This window comes from Mastigoproctus giganteus, chromosome 13 (genome assembly GCF_048544385.1).
Source record: "Mastigoproctus giganteus isolate SK-2022 chromosome 13, ASM4854438v1, whole genome shotgun sequence".
Classification (NCBI taxonomy): Eukaryota; Metazoa; Arthropoda; class Arachnida; order Uropygi; family Thelyphonidae; genus Mastigoproctus; species Mastigoproctus giganteus.
Window position 1 is genome coordinate 21,673,840 of NC_143587.1, and position 19,519 is coordinate 21,693,358.

Here is a 19,519-nt window from a genome sequence, read left to right on the forward strand (position 1 = left end):
CCCGACATGAAGTTCTGTGAGTAATGCAAACAGAGTGCATTGGAAGTGCAAATCTCCTTTTAGAAAAAAAAAAAACATAAAACTGTTGGAAAGAAAAATAAAGAGAGGCTGGGACTCTGTAACTTGCAATTTCTGGAAACTAAGCATCTGCATAGTGATCTGACTGAGCTGTATAAGGATTTTAGACGATTAAATAAGTTAAATTATAGTTTCCCCTTACTCTTTCTTGGAAGAAACGCACAAGAGAACATACATAATGACAGTAATATGTGCATGCTACTGCTGTAGAATGTAGGAAAGTTGGGCAGATGGACTGAGAAGTGGCAACTGAAGTATAACATTGAAAAATGAAAAGTACTGCATATGGGTAGAAGCAACCCTAGAGAAACGTACCAACTGTGTGTACCAACTGCAGCGAGGTGATCTGATTGAGGTGTATAAGGACTTGAATGGGTTGAGCAGCCTCAATGCTGATGGAATTCTTCCTCTTGCTCAAATTCTGCACCTGAGGGGGCATAAATTCAAATTGAGGAAAGATAGTTGTAGAACAGATGTGCGGAAATTTGCCTTTAGCCAGCGGGTAGTTGATTGTTGGAACAAACTTTCATCCGTCGTTGTGGAAGTTGATAGCTCAAATAAATTCAAGGAAGAACTGAACAAACGTTTAGAGCAAATGAATGTGAACTATAATTTTTTTTTTTTTTTTTTTTTTGGCTGGTGTTGTTTAACTTGCTTTCTTGCATCATATGCCTCTACTAATGCCAATGCTACATTCAATGATCAATAAAAGACCACCTAACTAATACCATGTTGGGCCACGGTTCGCACGGTAACATTCGTAGGTGGATGTTCAGGCGCAAGGGTGCGTAAGTACACGTGCTTTGAGTGACCGGGTTCAATCCCGTGATTGCTAAATACGGTGCTGATTCTTGTGTTCTCTCTTGTAAACTCCTCTGACCGTGTAGTCGTCCCGGAGTATAAATAGAAAATCTATTGAATTTATTCGCTTAAGCATTGACCCTACTAGAGCAACACTGTGTAAAGCCATGCTGCCTGCAAGGCTCGGAACAGATGACAGTTGCGTGTCCATACGCTTCACTTTCCGTTCCAAAACATCCCACAGGTGTTCAATTGGACTGAGATCAAGCGAATTTAGATTCCAAAAAAGTTTAGTGATATCTTCATTATGTTCCCCGAACTACTCGTGCAATGCGGGCCCGATGACACGGGGCATTATTATCTTGGAAGATCCTCTTTCTGTCCGGGAAAAAATGCAACATGTCAGGGTGCACATGGTGTTCTAACAGCTGCCATTCGAACTCACCAGTGAGTCTGTGGAGATAGCATAGTGGTATCCGTCATCGTCCTCCCCACACCGGGTGGAAAAGGCCAGGATTCCAATCCCGTCGATGAAGCAAGGGCCTTTTATGGGCTGTTTTCATCCGTAGAAGTCGGTCTCCTGCTTATATGTGGAGGTTTTTTCCTGGAAAGCAGGCAAATCGACCACAGAACACAAGCAATTTACAGACACAATACACATCGGTAGCTGAATGTAACTTTCCAGGTAACCTTAATATAATAGTTTAATTTTTTTTTTAGACCTCGCCAGTGAAACCTTGGTTCATACGCAACAGGGATCCTAATTCGAGTCAGCAAAACCTGCCCGATATTAAGCAACCACCGCCACCTGATTGGATAGCGGGCACCATGCATAATGGGTCCATGGACTCATGTTGCTTGTGCCACACATGAAGGCGTCGGTCATCTTGTTGTACTAGGTATTTGGACTCAGGACAATACAATCGTTTCCAGTCCTCCAGTGTTCAACCAGCGCATTGTTGACACCACAGCATTCTCCGTCGACGATGATAAGCAGTGAGGAGAAGGTGTCTTATGCGTCACCTCTGTGGAACCCTACACGTCTGAGTGTGCGATCCATCGTCATTTAGGTTGCATATTGTATCCCCATATTGTATTGCGATGTCAACTGTCGCGCAAGTGACCTACCGCTCAGTCCTTACAACGCGCTGCTCCCTTTTCTCACCACGAACATCCACCTTGCGTAATAATATATAGTTCTGTCAGCGGGAGGTGGTTTCACCCGTCCGACACCATTCTTTGGTCACGTTAACCACAGTGGGCCGGCCTATAAGACGTGCCGTTTCCAATACGAAAGCACTGGACGCACGAACTCCCACAATCATGCCCGGAAACTCCGTGAAATTTTTACTACGTTCCATAGTAGTAGTAGTAGTACGCTGGTGTGCAAAACTTAAGTACCAACACTATTTCTAAAGGTTACAACCACGAAATCAAACAAAACAGCCTGTCGCGATTTGCATAACTGAAGCCATTCAGTAGAAAGCTGGTGCACATGCAAAAATTTAAATCGTGATGAGAGGGCTCACATAAACAGAAAAAAGCAGCAGTTCGGCAGTTATGTGAAAATTGCCGAATGGTGAGCACGATTTTTACAGACGTTCGATTGGTTTCATACAGTGCTATAGACAATGAAATGGTCAGTAGACAACATCTGGATGACTTTACCCGGGATTGAATAATTGGGAAGCTCGAGGAAGGTCCAAATGCGAGGAGTGTGGCTGCAGAGTTCGATATCGCTCATAGAATCGTCTCACGTGCGTGGTCGGCCTTCAGAACGACAGGTACAGTTGTTCGAAGGACTAGTCGTGGTCGTCCACAAAAACAACGCCCAATGATGACTGCTATATACTCCTACAGGCCAAGAGGGACCGACATCAGAGAGCGGGATCCATTGCAAACCAGCTGCACAGGACGCAGGATATCGCGGTTTACTGTAGCCAGGCGACTCCACAAAGGTGGACTGTTTTCCAGACGGCCAGTACGCTGTGTCCCTTTAACATCTGCCCATCGAGACACCATTTACAGTGGTACAGCGAACAAGGACTGGACAGCAGCGCAATGGGGTAAGGCACTCTTTACTGATGAGAGTAGATTCAGTCTCAGCAGCGATTCTGGACGTCAGCTAATCTGGCGAGGGTTGGCACACGGTATCACCCTGCAAACATCACTGAAAGGGATCGATATGGCGGTCGAGATGTTCTCGCCTGTGGAGGCGTTATCTTGGATGGGCGTACACAACTCCAGATAGTGGAAAGCGGTACTGTAACCTGTGCATGCTACTGTACTGAGGTAATCTTTCCCCATGTGCGTCTGTTCCGAGGTGTCATTGGCCTCGAGTTCGTGTTCATGGATGATAACGCCACACCCCATCGCACTGCAGCTGTTGATATGCTTTTGGAAAGTGAGGACATTATTCGTATGGATTGGCTTGCCCATTCCACGATCTAAATCCCATCGAACACATATGGGACGCTCTAGGGAGACGCCTAGCGACACGTCCACACCCACCAGAAAATGTTCACCAGCTGAAGATGGCGCTGACAGAGGAATGGACGATGTTACCGCAAAAACTTATCAACAATATTGTTCTAAGTATGGACAGGCGGTGCAAAGCCTGCATCGACATTAGGGATGGCCATATCTCCTACTGAGAACCACCTCTTCCCTTTGTTCCATCTTTGGCAGTGATGAATCTGTATCATGGCAGCCAGTGCCATGTTGCCATATTTGAACAAAGTCCCTCTGTACCGTTTTGTACCTCACAAGGTTCCTTTGGTATGCTTTTCCCATATCCAGGCCACTTCTATGAGAAGCTACAGGTGATAACCTGACTGGTCCTTCAGTTTTGCGTACCAGTGTCGTAGTAATAATTAAGACAGGCGATGCAAGAAAGGAAGCTTATGTTGCATCAGCCCAAAAAAAAAAAAAAAAAAGAAACCATTTCACACATCCATTCCCTCTAAACGTTGTTATTTGGTTTTTAGGAGCATTAGCAACTAAGGCCATATTGCTCCGGGGATATGCGGTGGTCATTCCCTGACCTTTCCAGATCCTCCGTATTTGGTGGCTCACGGGCTCGAACCCCGGTCTAATCCAAAAGCATGTTCTACGCACTGCTGCTCCTGCCCACCTGGCTACGAAGGCGCCTCCCTCTAAACGTTTGTCCAGTTCCGCCTAGAATTTATTTAAGCTATCAACTTCCACAACGACAGATGAAAATTTATTCCAGCAATCAACTACTCACTAGCTAAAGGCAAATTTCCGCTTATCTATTCTACGTCTTTTCTCAATTTGAATTTATAACCCCTCAGGTTCAAACTATTATTTTAAGGCTCCCCATAATTTCTTATCTATATCTATATATGTATTATGTCTGTTAATTGCGTGCGTTTTCTGGTCGATTTGCCTGTTTAGCTGGACTAAAAAACCCCAGTTTCTGGGGGAAAAAAACCTTGCTATCTACGCCTGAGCCAGACTAAAATTTAACCCCGGGGGCTCACATCTGGTGAGTATGGGCTTGGCACACCCAGGGTCCTGAGCTGGATATCATCATTCTTCTCTTTCTTGGTGATTCCCTTCTACTTTTGACTCTCTCTCTCTCTCTCTCTCTCTCTCTCTCTCTCTCTCTCTCTCTCTGTCACACACACTCACTGTCATTCAGGGTTACTCGGCAAATTTTTTTTTCCCTGGTGCAGCATAAGCCTCAGGCTTCCTTGCATCATATGGACATATGGATATTAATAATAATAATAATAATTACTACTACGCAATTAGTAGTAATAGTCGGAGGTAATGCTATGTACTATAAATTCAAACGAGTATCAGTATACCAAACCATACTAAAATTATTGTCACTGTCCTCCCCACACCGATGGGAAAGGCCCGGGTTCAAATCCTGTAGATGATGCGAGAACTTTAATGGGCTTTTTTTCACTCCGTGGCTTAGTTAGTCGGTCTCAGGAGTGGATAGCAAAGTTTCCCCCAAAAAACTGGGGTTTTTCGTCCAGCAAAACCCCACAAATCGACCACAGAACACACGCAATTAACAGACATGAGACACACAGCACGGCAAATGAATTAATTATTCGGGAGGGGCCTAAAAATAATAGTTTTTTTTTTTAACCATATTATAAACGGAGAGGTTTCATGCTAACTTTGAAATATATATTTTTTTATTTCCGCAAGCATGTGTGTGTGTGTGTGTGTGTGATTAAGGCGCTTGTTCAAGCATTGACACATGATACTTGTCAATGAGAAGTAATCAGATACTGTCCCGATAACATTATATCATAATACACATAGGTTGATAGCATTCCAATAAGGGCAAGTCGATTACTTCTACCTCCTATAGTGTCGCGCAACGATCATGAAATACAATAAGTTCACAATTCCTCACTCGACTTTTGACGCAAGAGAGCGAAGATGAGCGCTATTGTGCGAACCCCCCAATATGCGTAAAGCGTCTGCGCCAGTAGCATAGTGGTGTCGTCACCGTCCTCCCCACACCGGGTGGAAAAGGTCCGGGTTTGGATCCCATCGATGACGCGAGGAACTTTAATGGACTATTTTAATTCCGTGGCGGAGTTAGTCGGTCTTAGGCGTAGATAGCAAGATAACAAGCCAGAACAGGCAAATCGACCTGAAAACACACGCCATTTACAGACGGGTTTATGTAATCAATGACGGGTAACCATAACATAATAATAATAATAATAATAGTAATAATAATAATCCACCATGCTCAACGGCAGCAAGCATGTATATAATCTAAAAGAAGGAAAAAAGAACCTGTATACCCTCACCCACCTGATGTACATGGATGACATAAAGCCCTACGCGGCAACCGAGAAGCAACTCCAGCAACTATCCAATCATCTGGCAGTGACCTAGATGATTTTGTAATAACTGAGAGGAAAGTGGAGGAGAAATTGTTGAGGATAAACATAAAAGAGGCACACGGGGTGGATGGGAACTATTCAGTTATATTAAAGGAGGCAGCAGAGGAAGTAAGCAAACCCTTAGCCATAATTATGAGAGCTTCTTTGGACTTTAAGAGAGGTACCCATAGACTGGAGATGTGCAAATGTGACCCCAATTCACAAAGGAGGGTCAAAGGCTGACACAAGTAATTATAGACCTGTGAGTTTAACTTCTGCTCCAGGAAAATTAATGGAGGCACTGGTTAAAGAAACACTGCAGGATCATCTAGACAAGACTTCAGTTATAGCTCGGACACAGCATGGTTTTGTTAAGGGAAAGTCTTGCCTGACTAATTTTTTGAATACTATGATGCAGTCACAAAAGAACTGGATGCATGGAATAACTTTGATATTATATATTTGGATCTTAGAAAGGCTTTTGATACTGTTGCACACGGAAGACTGTTGAACAAATTGGAGCAGTGTGGCATTGGAGGCAAATTGCTGCTACGGATAAAGGGATGGTTGAGGGGAAAGAGACAGAGAGTGGTAATCAATAGACACTGCTCATCGTGGACTAATGTTATTAGTGGAGTCCCTCAGAGTTCAGTATTGGGTCCATTATTGTTTTCTGTATTTATAAATGATATTGATGATGGTATATCAAGCTTAATCTCCAAGTTTGCAGACAATACAAAGGTTGGCATGGTTGTTAAGGACACTACTGACAGTATGCTGCTGCAACAGGATCAGGAAAGGTTGAGCAGATGGGCTGAGATGGGCAAATGAAATTTAACATTGACAAATGTAAAGTACTACATATGGGAAACAGCAATCCCAGAGCAACGTATCCACTCTGTGGTACTACACTGACAGTGGTAGAGAATGAAAAGGACCTGAGGGTAATTGTGCAGGCAGATATGAAGTTCTCTGAGCAGTGCAGACGGGTAGCAAGAGTAGCTCATGGTGTCTTGTCAATGATACACAGGAATTTTTTCTAGCAGGGATAAGGAGATGATTATTCGCCTGTATAAGGAAATGGTCAGGCCACACCTTGAGTACTGTATACAGGTCTGGAGGCCTCATTTCAAGAAGGATGTAGAGCTGCTGGAACGAGTACAGAGAAGGGCAACAAGATTAGTGAATTGAACAAAGGGTTGCTCTTACGAAGAAAGGCTTAAGTTTTGCAAATTACAGTGTCTGGAGACTAGGCACCTGTGCGGTGATCTGATAGAGGTGTATAAAGCCTTGAATGGTTTGAACATGCTCAATGCCGACGGGAATTCTTCCTCTTGCTCTGAATAATCGTATGAGAGGGCATAAATTCAAATTGAGGAAAAACAGATGTAGGATAGATGTGCGGAAATTTGCCTTTAGCCAGCGGGTTGGTGGAACAGACTTCCATCCCTTGTTGTGGAAGTTGATAACCTAAATAAATTTAAGCTCAGGTGGACAGGTATTTCGAACGAACGGAGGTTGAAATGGGAGTGGTTTTTTTTTTTTTTTTTTTTGGCTGATGTTGCAGAAGCTTGCTTTCTTGCATCATATGCCTCCACTAATGCTAATGCTAACTACTCCGCATAACCGAAGAATTCAGCAAGGACATCAGGATGGAATTTGGTCTAGAAAAATGCAAGACCCACACACTGCACCAGGAAAAATTATTTGCCGAAACTACCAGCTGCTGACTGGTAAAGAGATCGAAGCTATGACAGAAGGAGAGACCTACAAATACCTAAGGATGATGCAGACTGAGCAGTTAGAGCACAAGGAAATCAAGAAGTGCCTGACCGAAAAATATCATCAGAGACTCAGAAGCCAGCTGAAAGCAAAATTGAACGGAGGGAACACAGTTAAAGCCATAAACACCTATGCAGTCCAGTACCAACATACATATTCGGAGTCATAGATTGGACTAACACCGAACTAGAAGATATCATGCGAAAGACAAGGACAATGATGACCAAGAGTCGCCAACACCACCCGAAGTCAGCAGTGGAGAGAATAACAATATCTTGGAAAGAGGGACGAAGGGGCCTGATAGACCTGATAGAACAACAGAAAACAGCGATAGTTAACCTGAAGGATTACTTCGAGGACAACACAGCACCACTCCACCAGGCCATGTGGAAGATAGATAAGTGGTATACCACACTCAACCTAAGCGAGGAAACCCCTCCCGCCCAGATAGTACAAGAAACGAAGTTAGAAAGACAGGCAAAGAAGACACTCCCTGGCAGACACTACAATGACCTCCATCAAGATCACACGACACCATTGCTTCCAATGCATGGCTCACAAGCGGGACGATCTTCCCCGAGACTGAAGGATTCGTGCTGGCCATCAAAGACCAGGTAATCAACACCAGAAACTATAGAAAATACATCGCAAAGGAACCCGGAATGTCAGATGACACATGTCGACGATACCACCTGGCCTCAGAAACGATCCATCACATCACCGCGGGGTGCAATGTGATCACCAAGACTGAATACACCCATAGACACGACCAGGTAGCCGGGATAATACATCAGAATCTAGCGAGGAAATACCAGTTGACCAAAGAAAGTGTACCATACTACAAGTACGAACCCCAGGCAGTACTAGAGACCCGAACCCACAAGCTGTACTGGGATTGCGCCATAATAACGGATAAGACCATCCCGCACAACAGACCGGACATAACCTTTGTGGATAAGATGGAAAAGGCTACCTGATTGACATAGCGGTGCCGAACACTAGCAATGTCCAGAAAACCCATGAGGAAAAAATTAGGAAGTACACGAACCTGAGACATGAGATCAAGGAGATGTGCCATATGCAAGAAGTATCAACCATCCCAATCAACGTGTCAACCATCGGTATGGTACCAAAGACTCTATATAGCAGCCTAGAAGCAATAGGTCTCCCAGAGAACACCTACAAGGAACTCCAAAAAGTCGCAATCCTGAACACCTTTCAGGATTTCAGGATTGAAATCCTGAAATCTCTGTGTTCAATCCTGAACACAGAGATTTCCTCGACCGACAGTAACACCAGACATTACAACCACCCTGTGTACTTGGTAGCAGTACTCGTCACAGAGTGGAACACCCCCAATCAGGGAGAAATAATATAAGAGCAACAACAATAATAATAACAACCACCCTGTGTACTTGGTAGCAATACCAGTCACGAAGTGGAACCTCCAATCAGGGAGAAATAATATAATAATAATAATATGCGTAATGCGCCTATTGTCTCTTCACTATGTTTGTCCGTCCGTTCGCATGATAATTTAACTCCCAGTGAACAAATTTTCTTGAAAGTTTATATTTAGCTCTTATAAAAAGATTTTATCAGCCATCCCAAATTTCATTAAAATCAGACCAATACAAAAAAAAAAAAAAAAAACAATTATTGTTTGTTTGTTTTTTTAGTATTTATCGCATAGGTTATCCGTATACTATATATGGATAACCGATAACAAAACAATGAACTGTGATTATCGGTTTTTTGAATATATAAATTGTGAATTATTACGGATTGCATTGCTTATCACATTAATCACAGCAGAAACGTAAAATAGCTGTTATCTTTCAATTGTTAATAAAATCCAGGAGGAAAGAAGTAACGTATATTACAAAAATGTTGCCCACGTACTATGATCTGAAGTACGTGTTACTATTCGTTCATTTTATTAAATCACATAGGATTCGTGAAATACATTTTAATTTTATTAAACACACAGGAAGAAATAAGTATTATAAAGCTTTCAGTGACTATTACTTTTTAAAGTATGTGCAGTGATGTGAAAATAATTACTTTTAGATATTAATAGTTAATCAATTAATAATTCATTAGTAACAAGATAATTATTTATTTACTTTTTACTTCTATTAATCGCAAGAAATCAAAAATGCAGTTAATTTAAGAAATAAAAATAAAAAAGGGCAAATTTAACGCACTGCGTACATTAACTTTTAAAGGTTTTGGTGTCAATTAGAATTGGATGTGCTTTTAAAATTTCATAAGTGTGTTGACTCACCAGATAGCTTTTGTAATGTGTGCGGTGATTACACAATTAAATTTCACATACAGTCTATAAATGCCTGCATGGGAAAAAGAAGTGGAAGCCAAGTATACTGACATACTTTGTTTTATCATATTACAGTTAGCATTAGTAGAGGCATATGATGCAAGAAAGCAAGTTTATACAGCATTAGCAAAAAAATAAAAAAAAACACACACATTCCCATTTCACCCAACCATTCGCTACAAAAGTTTGTCCAATTCTTCCTTAATTTATTTAACCTATCAACTTCCACAACGACAGAGGGAAGTTTGTTCCAGTAACCAACCATCCGCTGGCCAAAGGCAATCCACACATCTATTCTACAACTGTCTTTCCATAGTTTGAATTTATGTTCCTTCAAAGAATCCCATCACCACTGAGCTTGCTCAAACCATTCACTGCTTTATATACTTCAATCAGATCACCTCGCAGGTGCCTAGTCTCCGACCTTGCAATTTGCAGAACCTTTCTTGGCAAGGGTTGCTCTTTCCAAGAAAGGTTCCTCTCGGCAATCTTGTTGCCCTTCTCTGTACTCGTTCCAGCAGCTCTACATGCTTCCTAAAATGAAGCCTCCAGACCTGAATGCACTACTCAAGGTGTGGCCCGAACACTGCCTTATACAAAGAGATAGTGATCTCCTCAGCCCTGGTAATAGAGTTCCTATAAATCACAGACAAAACCCTATGAGCCTGCAGCCTGTTAGTAGTGCTAAGTGAACTTCATAACTGAGTGCACAATAACCCGATCCTCCCAAGCCTCATTCATTTTCAACTACCCTGAATGTTGAACTACACAGTTGATATGTTCACATGGAATTACTGCTACCCATATGCAGTACTTTGTATTTGTGAATGTTAAACATGAATCTCTGCTTATCTCTCAGCCTACCTGCCTAATATTTTTTTGATTTTGTTGCAGTAGCTTACCCTGATTACTGTCATTAACCACCCTGCCAACTTTTGTATAATCTGCAGACTCATCTTCGTCCATATGATTAATCAATATAGAAAACAACAATGGGCCCAGCACCTGGGGGAAAGACTACTAATAACATTAATCCATGAAGGGTAATGTCATTAGTATCCACTCTCTGTCTTCTCTCACTCAACCATCCCTTTATCCAGCGCGGTAACTTGCCCTTAATGGCACACTGTTTCAATTTGTGCAACAGTCTTTTATGTATCAAAAGCTTTCCTGAAATCTAAGTATATGATATCAAAATTATTTTTTGCATCCAGTTCTTTTGTAACCACAACGTAGTATCCAATCAAATTGGTCAGACAAGTCGCCCCTTGACAAATCCATACTCTGACTGCAGTATAATTGTATTCCTGTCTAGATGGTCCTGCATTACTTCTTTAACCAGAGAATCCGTTATTTTCCATATCTGTAATAATGCGTGTCACCCTTTGATTCCTTTTGTGAATTGAGGATATATTTGCACATCTCCAATTCCTAGGGACCTCCCCTGAATCCCAAGATGCTCTCATATTTACGGCGAAGGATTTGCTTCCCTCCATTGCTGCCTCCCTTAATATTGAATAATTATTGAATAGATCCCATGCACCCCAGGTGCCTTTTTTATGTCCATCTTCAACAATTACTTTTTCACTTTCCTTTCAGTTATCTTTAATTTTATAGCTGCTAGGCAATATCTCGCTTCAAATTTTGGTTTCGCTCATCAAAGTCCATGAGATGTACCATATATGAGAAGGAAAAAAATAAAGAACTTAAAATATATTGCGGTATAATCTCTGTGTTTGATATGTAAGTCTGTCCGTTTGCGTTAGGAGAAACTCAGAATAAATCCTGGAAAAAAATTAAAAAAAAAACTATTTTTATTTCTGACAGTACAACAGCTGAAGTCAGCTTGAAAATGTCTTTAAAAATTCCTCGGGTAGAAGGAAAAAGGGAATGGAAGCTAAGCAATTTCCAAACTGCTGGTAAGCAGCATAGTATCATACTACTAAGGTTTCTTTGAAAGTACGTTCACATCACTGGAAAACTCGATCTACCCAATCTTTCTCTAGTTGGATAAAGATGTTTTATGGATGATCTTTGAGTCCTTGGAAACAGTTAACGTTAGCTGGGAGCAAGGTCAAGTGAGGGAAAGAAGCAAGAGTTCGAAGAACGAAAACGATAAAACGTACTAGGGCGCTTTCAATTTTACTGGGACAGTACAATAAACACCATAATCATAGCAAGTAGTACAAAAGTACTCTACAATACGTTCTAAGTAAATTCCACGTATTTATTTGCATAAACATGATTTTCTCATGTGCATACCAAGTAATGCTTTCGTGTTCACTTTTTTTGTTTTGTTTTATCATAAATAAATGCTCTATATTAGAAATATCTGTTTAGAAGGAAGAGACTCACTACGATAGAGAGTTAGTTTCGACACAGCTGACGAGAGAGAAAAAGAGAAGAAAAAATTAACCAACAAACATGCCAAGAAAGGAAGGAAGGAAGGAAGACTGGTAAATTTGAGAAGTCGGAAGTATGCGGTGTATATGTTTGTGATGTTTTCTTAGAAGGGGCAGCCAAGGTTACTATTTGACTATCCCAATGTGATAAACGTCTTTAAAATCACTCGTTAAGTTGGTTTTAACTTACGTTCATACTGCATGCTATTCACGACAGTTTTTGCTTAAAATGGAGACGAGATAGCATGTTTCCTCTTAAAGATTAATAAAATTATTTTTTATTTCGACGTTATGACGCGCAGATATCCTCAATATCAATGCAAAAAACTCTGAAATAGTATCATCTTTCATTCTATGGAAGATCAAGAGAAATTTCCTGTATCCCATTATAAATTTCATCCACTGTATGCTAATGGATTGGGAGATTTCTAACAAAGATGCCCATGACTATGACAGCCACCGTATCCACTGGTGATTACCGTCGCCCATCCATCAGTTGCTGTTCAAGTACCGACTATTCAAAAACAAGTTAGTTAATGTACGCAGTGCGTTACATTTCAGATTCAAATAGTAATAATTCATGATTTATAAACAAAAAAGAGTTAATATTATTATTACTTTTTTTTAGACCCTTGCCACTGAAATCTTCGGACATTAGGTGGCAGGGCCTGCCAGAGTACTTAAGCGATCCCTCTACTGCCTGACCTGCCTTCTCGGGGATAAGTGTGGGTAACGGGAGTCCCACTAGGGGCCCAACGGCTAAATGGTCAGAAGAATACCACGACACTACACAACGCTAACACACATATTGCACTTTTTAAACCTCTGGCCTTTACAGGGTTCTGTGCTACACAAGCAGAGAACACAACGCAGAGATGGGGGTAACCCCTGGGGCCGTTAGATATCGAACACTTTACATTGCTCCGTATATACTGTCTGTAAATTGCGTGTGTTCTGTTGTCTATTTTCTGTTGCTGGACAAAAAACTCGAGTTTCCGGGAGAAAAAACCATGCTACCCTCGCCTGAGACCGACTAACTCAGCTGCGTTGTGATAAAGATCCATAAAAATTCCTCTCGTCATCGACGGGATTTTCCACACCGGGCTTTTCCACCCGGTGTGGAGAGGACGGTGATTCTACCAACTGTGCTACCTACGAGGACATGCCCTCGTGAGCAGCACAGTTGGTAGAATCAGTAGCACTTTTACCGAGAAAAAACATCAAACCTTTCTGTAGGAACAAGATTTCAGAATTGGTCCAGTTGGAAATAGTATTGCAAAAATCCCATCAGAGCAAGCAGTGCTGTTTGTTTAAATCTTTTGATATTTAAATAATATTTTTGGATTACCATTCAGTACCATGCCCTCTAACCCTTAAGTTTCAAAGTCCTATAAGGGGAACTCAATGCTCATTGAAACTGACACCAAGGATTTTGTTCCTATGCCTCGACAATTCAACTAATCGTTGTGGTCTGGTTCTTTTTTTATTATAAATCCTGAAAAACCATCACGCCATTGCTCTTTTTGAAGGAAACTCAAAAATTGCTACTAACTAAAGGCCTACTGCTATCGTTAGGATCGTGACCTAATATTTGGAAGCATCTTCTACAAGGCTACTTCAGAGATCCCTCTTTCATTTAGCAGCATAACTTCTGCCAAGGTATATCTGCAATTGCCAATCTTTATGCATTGTGGAACTTCGATACGATGGAACAAATTGATGTTATCTACGTCTTCCCGTGCGCCTTTGACTCTGTTAATCAGAACTTACCGTTAATAAAGTTACTTGGTCAAGAGAATGACCACAGTGGTCACTTTGGTAAAATTTTCAAGAATCTAGATGGGCCTCAGGGCCCTGAGAAAATGAATGACCACGTCTTCTGCTCATGAGCCGTAATAAGGTAGAAACAGGTGTTAGCTGAAGTGAAAACATATTCTATTCCGGCCAGCGCAATACAACCAATAGAATTTCGGGTTTTTTTGTTTTTTTGTTTTTTGTTTTTTTTTTTATTATTTCTTATTCTTACAGAAAGGAAATTAGAAAACAGAATTAAATTGAAAATCCCTACGAAACATTAAAAAAAATGAAATCGCTGTCAAAAGTTTAACAGCAGTAAATAATGAAGAAAGAGCGAAAAAAAAAATCACTCAGGCCCATTTCTACAAACATTCTCGTTTTTATTCAATGCTATTATATATATAAAAAAACATAGTTAGAAAAAGTAAATAAAATATAAAACTTTGAACTCCGGCCACAGGATGTAATCGATAGAAGAGGGTAATGCCTCCGAACTTCAACTGCAATGATATAATACAGAAGATGGTCGGTGTACACGTGACACTGTTTCCATAGCAACGGATGTAAACTAGCAAAAACACATTCTTGCTGAGTGGCATGTTTGGAATGAAGGCAGTTGGCAGTTTGCCACTTGTGCAGCAAGGTTGTGTTGTCAGTGAAGATATTACATTGAATCTAAGAACTCGTATACGTTCGCATCAAATTCTTTACATAGGCGCTATTGAAGACTGCAAATGCGATTTTTTCCCATTTGTACAGAGAAAGAATGGTAACATTTCGTTTCTTTTTGCTTCGTAATTTACCATTTATTGTTTATTTTTTTCTTGTTTGCTGTTACCTTAACTTCAGAATAACTCCTTTTTTCTTTCTGAACATTATCGCTTCCTTTATAGTTTCTTGGCCGAAATATTTAAAGATGGAAAAGAAGTTTAAAAAATGTACCTTATTTAAATAAGGTACATTTTTTAAACTTTTAAGGTTTTCGCTTTTCAAATAAATATCAAACGTTTAATTTTAAAATAAAGGGATATATACGCAATTGAAGTGTAAAAAAATATTATACGTTCTCTATAACTCATTTAACTCACTTCGGAAAAACATATCATAAATCATAGCAAAATAGTTATATTTCAATAATATATAATCAGCATAGCTGTAATTGGCCTTAAAATGTTTGGTACTAAGGGATTTTCTCTTGTATTCCTGCTTACTCTCCCTCACAAGGAACCAGCAGTAATCCCCCATCATTACTGGATCCCAGTGACCTTTTTACCGCCTTTCCATCTTGGAAATATCTTGATGAAACCGTTCCCTTTGTTCATCACTCACATCTCCCAGATTTTCGGGGGAAATTCGAGATGGGAATGAAGAAAATGAATTTTCGACATTCGACAGCCCAAGTTGTTTTAGCACTCGAGCAAATTAGACACCAACATTTCTCTCCTGTTATCAAAAAAAAAAAAAAAAAAAAAACCCACCATGTACTACAGCCTTAAATGATCGCCAAGCTGCCAATTCAACTTTCTTTAACTGGGTTTCAAACACATCGTCTTTCGGGAGTTTCCTAATTTGGGGTCCTAATTAGGAAAATTCCTTCCTTAAATTTGGCATATGTTAAATTAGGGAACACACTTTTCAAGTATGCAAATTGTTACCTTATTTAACTAGTCCCTTCACGAAATATTTCATCAATCTAAGTTTGATGTGCAAGGATGGAAAAAGAACCTTGTTTGATTGCACTAAAGGAATATATTTTACATTACATTGTCCTGATATAAACTCGTCCCACAACACAATATTCTTCTGTCGCACGGCTGTGCCACAAACACACACACAAAAAACAATATTTTATGAAACCCCCTGCAAACCAACCTTAAGATCACTGCATATGTTCCAACCATAATCCTGGTATTTTATAGCATCTAGAACCTTAGACATGCTTTCATGACTTTCTTTAAGTCCAACTGAATGAAACAGGAACTGATGGAAATTCGTTGCCATTATGAAGCAAAACTGCTTTTAAACTTTATTTTGAGGCATCTATGAATAAACACCATTCATCTGACTTATGCACGACACCTTGTTCTTTCAGAAGTCCAATAATGTCTTTGCAAAAACACATACTGTCCTCCACAGCGGGCCACACCCTGCTACTCTCAGGGGCTGTTTATTTTCGGAGGATAGATTTACAACCCTGAGAACATTTCACGATTAGTTAATACAGTACTTGGAAAACCTTGGCACAGTCTACAAATATCCTCATCAAAAACGCTGTGTGCTCTCTTCAAATTGTAAATTGTTGCATCGGAATTTGAACCTAAGAACCATAGGCAGAAGTCTATGTTTCTCACAAGAAAACCGAAGCCAGAATCGATTACTAAAATTAAGAGAATTAGCTTATATCTCTTAAAATAAATCAGTGTCATATATTACTGGCTAGATTTTGGTAAAACGTAATTCCCTCCACATTTATTTTTCGAAATCTACGCATAAAAATTGGTTAAAAACAACATTTAAGTTTTTGGAGGTAAAAATCATGTTAGCTAGTGTTATTTTTGATATTTTGAAATTTTTTTAACGTTATAGGAGCAAGCTTCCACCCCCACTTTTTACTATTAATACATTGCAATTCCCTAAAAAACGGGAATTGCAATGTACTAATGGTACCACCATTAAAGAAAAACAAGTGCATAAAGCATATATAGCAATGTTCCAAAAACAGTAAACTGAATTTTAAATATTATCTTTGTTATTACTATTTTTAAGGAAACGAATTTGACATGTTGTTGAACATTAAAAACAAAATAACAGTGGCAGATTTATATTATTGCTAGTTACTTTATTTATAAGTTTCAATTTGTTCTCCCTCTATTTACGCAATATTGGCTATTGAAAATTTTTATAAAAAGAAATAATTAATTTTAACTTTTATATTTACATTCAATGAGAACGATTCAATAATTTTAACCTAAACATTAACAATACAAACGAGATTGCTAAAACTTTTATGAAATTTTTATCTTCACGAAAGATGAAGCGCCACCTAACGGCGCCTTTTAAAAGCATATCGATAAGTCCATATCATTTCTTCATCTAGATCTACCAACACACACCATGGCGCTTATTGAAAATCATAACACAAAGCTGACTGAAATTCGTAAAAAAAAAAAATAAAATAAATAAATTTTACTCTTGAAATTTCTTCGTTTTGAGCCCTCGTGGGTAGCACAGTGGTTGTAGTTACCATCCTTCCACCGCATGGATAAGACGTGTTCGAATCCAGTCAATCAGGCGAGGAATTTTTGTGCTTTTTTCACAACTTGGCCGAGTTAATCGGTCTCGGGCGTAGGTCGCACAGTTCCTACACAGAAATTTGGGTTTTTTTCATCCAGCAAACCAAACCAAGAATGCATGCAATTACAGATTCTGTATACCATCGCCTAGTAGTCTTAGTTTCTTTTCTGCTTAACATTGTGTTTTCGTTGTTCTACAACATGGAAGCGGGCATGGTTTTTTTTTATTCCTTTTTATCATTCTTTCCAAAATTATATCTGAACGCCTGCGTGAATTTTCTTCTAGAAATGACTCAAGCCGAATACATGATGAGAATTACTTCCACTGATTTTGACAAGACGTCAGCCATCTCCTCACCATACTTGGAAACAAACTCCAAAAGCCATATAATCTTTGTATACGATTTGCCTCGGAATTAATTTAATCTATTAAAAATAAAAGCCTTATCACTCCACATTCTTGAAGACTGCCAATAGGACATAATCGCCTAGTAAACTGAATGTAAAATTCATGAGAAACAGGGTGGGGCATACCGAATCTCTTTGACACGAAAAAAGTATTCAAAACACAGAAAGAAGAAGAATACGGAAAAAAAAAAAAACTGATTAAAGAGACCAAAATGCTGATGTATCAGCCGGGAATCAAACCCGGGCCACCAGCCTGGCAGGCGAGTATTCTACCACTAAACTACCGATGAGACCACAGCCATTTTCTTCTTCTCTATATCATATTTACAGTTGTAAAATGGGTCAATATACTCTTTCGTTTTTCCGCCAAAAACTTTGGTACATTAAACACACCCTCGTAGTGGCGCCATCTCGCGAGCATCTTGTGCGTATTTCACCATCGATCGCATAACAGAAGTTGAAATATCGGTTACTAGGAACCCAACAGTCAGGAATATTTTATCATAAATGTTTAGCCAACTTTAAAAAAAGGCTTTTTATTTCGCTTAATAAATATATGTCGCTCATATCTGAACTATTAAAGATAATCAATGGATACTTATCAGGGGCGGTCCCAGGTAAGAGTTAAAGGGATTATAGTCCCCCTTATGATCAAAATAAGATAGATTTTTTTTTACTGCTACATGATAAATTCCCAGAACACTGCTTTAGCCCCTGTTTTAGAAAATCCTGGGACTGCGCCTGATGTTAATTAACCAAATTGGCCAACTTGCCCCATTTGCTGCCCCATGATTGCTTATACCTGTTTATCATAAAGAGGAAAGTTTCACAGAAAAACATCAAACTATCCATTACGATGAAAACCTGTATTTTGTCAATAAATTTTGTTCTGTTAAGGGGTTGGCAACCTTTTCCCCTTGTGAATGCCATTTTTATTAATTACAATAATAAAAATCATCACGCTTGCCAATTCCACAGGTGTAAGGACATATAAATAAGCAGTTCGATTGAACACCAGCGTGCCACCGCGTTGCACACCTGCTTGGGGTTGGCGATGCCTGTGCTAAAGTCCTATTGGCAAGTCTGGAATTTTGGCCATGTGATGAATAGGATACAGAAAAATGAAAATTAATTCAAATTTTTTGATTAGATGCTGTTGTTGTTGGATTTCAGAGTATCGGCAACAAAGAAAATGTTGCTCTGTGTATATTATCAGTAAATTGCGTATGTTCTGAGATCAATTTTCTGTTTGGTGGACGAAAAACCTGAGTTGCCGGGAGGGAAAACCCTCGCCTGAGACCGACCTTAGCCACGTTGTAAAAAAGGCCTATAAAAATTCCTCGCTTCATCGACGGGACTCGAATTCGGGTCTTTTCCACTCGGTGTTGGGAGGACGACGATCCCACCAACTGTGCTACCCACGAGGGGATGAGACGCTAAACTCGAACCAAATAACAAGTGACATCACAGAAGATAATAATCAGAGTTCGAGACTGTACAAGACCACTAGAATACCCAGAAATTTTGTTCTGATAGGACTTTGAGGAAGGGTTTATCCCTTAGTCCCCATCCCCACCAGTGGGCGCTGAAAATGCTATGTAATGTCGACTGGTCAAGATGATGTGCTGCACGCTAGAGAAAGGCAAACGTACGCATAAACTACTTCAATTCAAATAAAAACGGAAATAGATAGATGACTATTGTAAAGGTCTTAACGGAAATAGTGCCACAAATTTTATA

At 39.8% G+C, this 19,519-nt stretch overlaps 1 protein-coding gene across 1 annotated transcript in view; it reads left to right on the top strand.

Moving 5' to 3' along the window:
• The first annotated feature begins 14,816 nt into the window (after window positions 1-14,816).
• Window positions 14,817-19,519, top strand: part of LOC150075848 (mitogen-activated protein kinase kinase kinase 13-A-like) — a 276,690-nt gene continuing 271,987 nt past the window's right edge. Inside the window, exon 1 of the mRNA XM_090387410.1 lies at window positions 14,817-14,847. The gene's annotated coding sequence lies outside the window, so the exon portion shown is untranslated. The remainder of the gene's footprint in view (window positions 14,848-19,519) is intronic.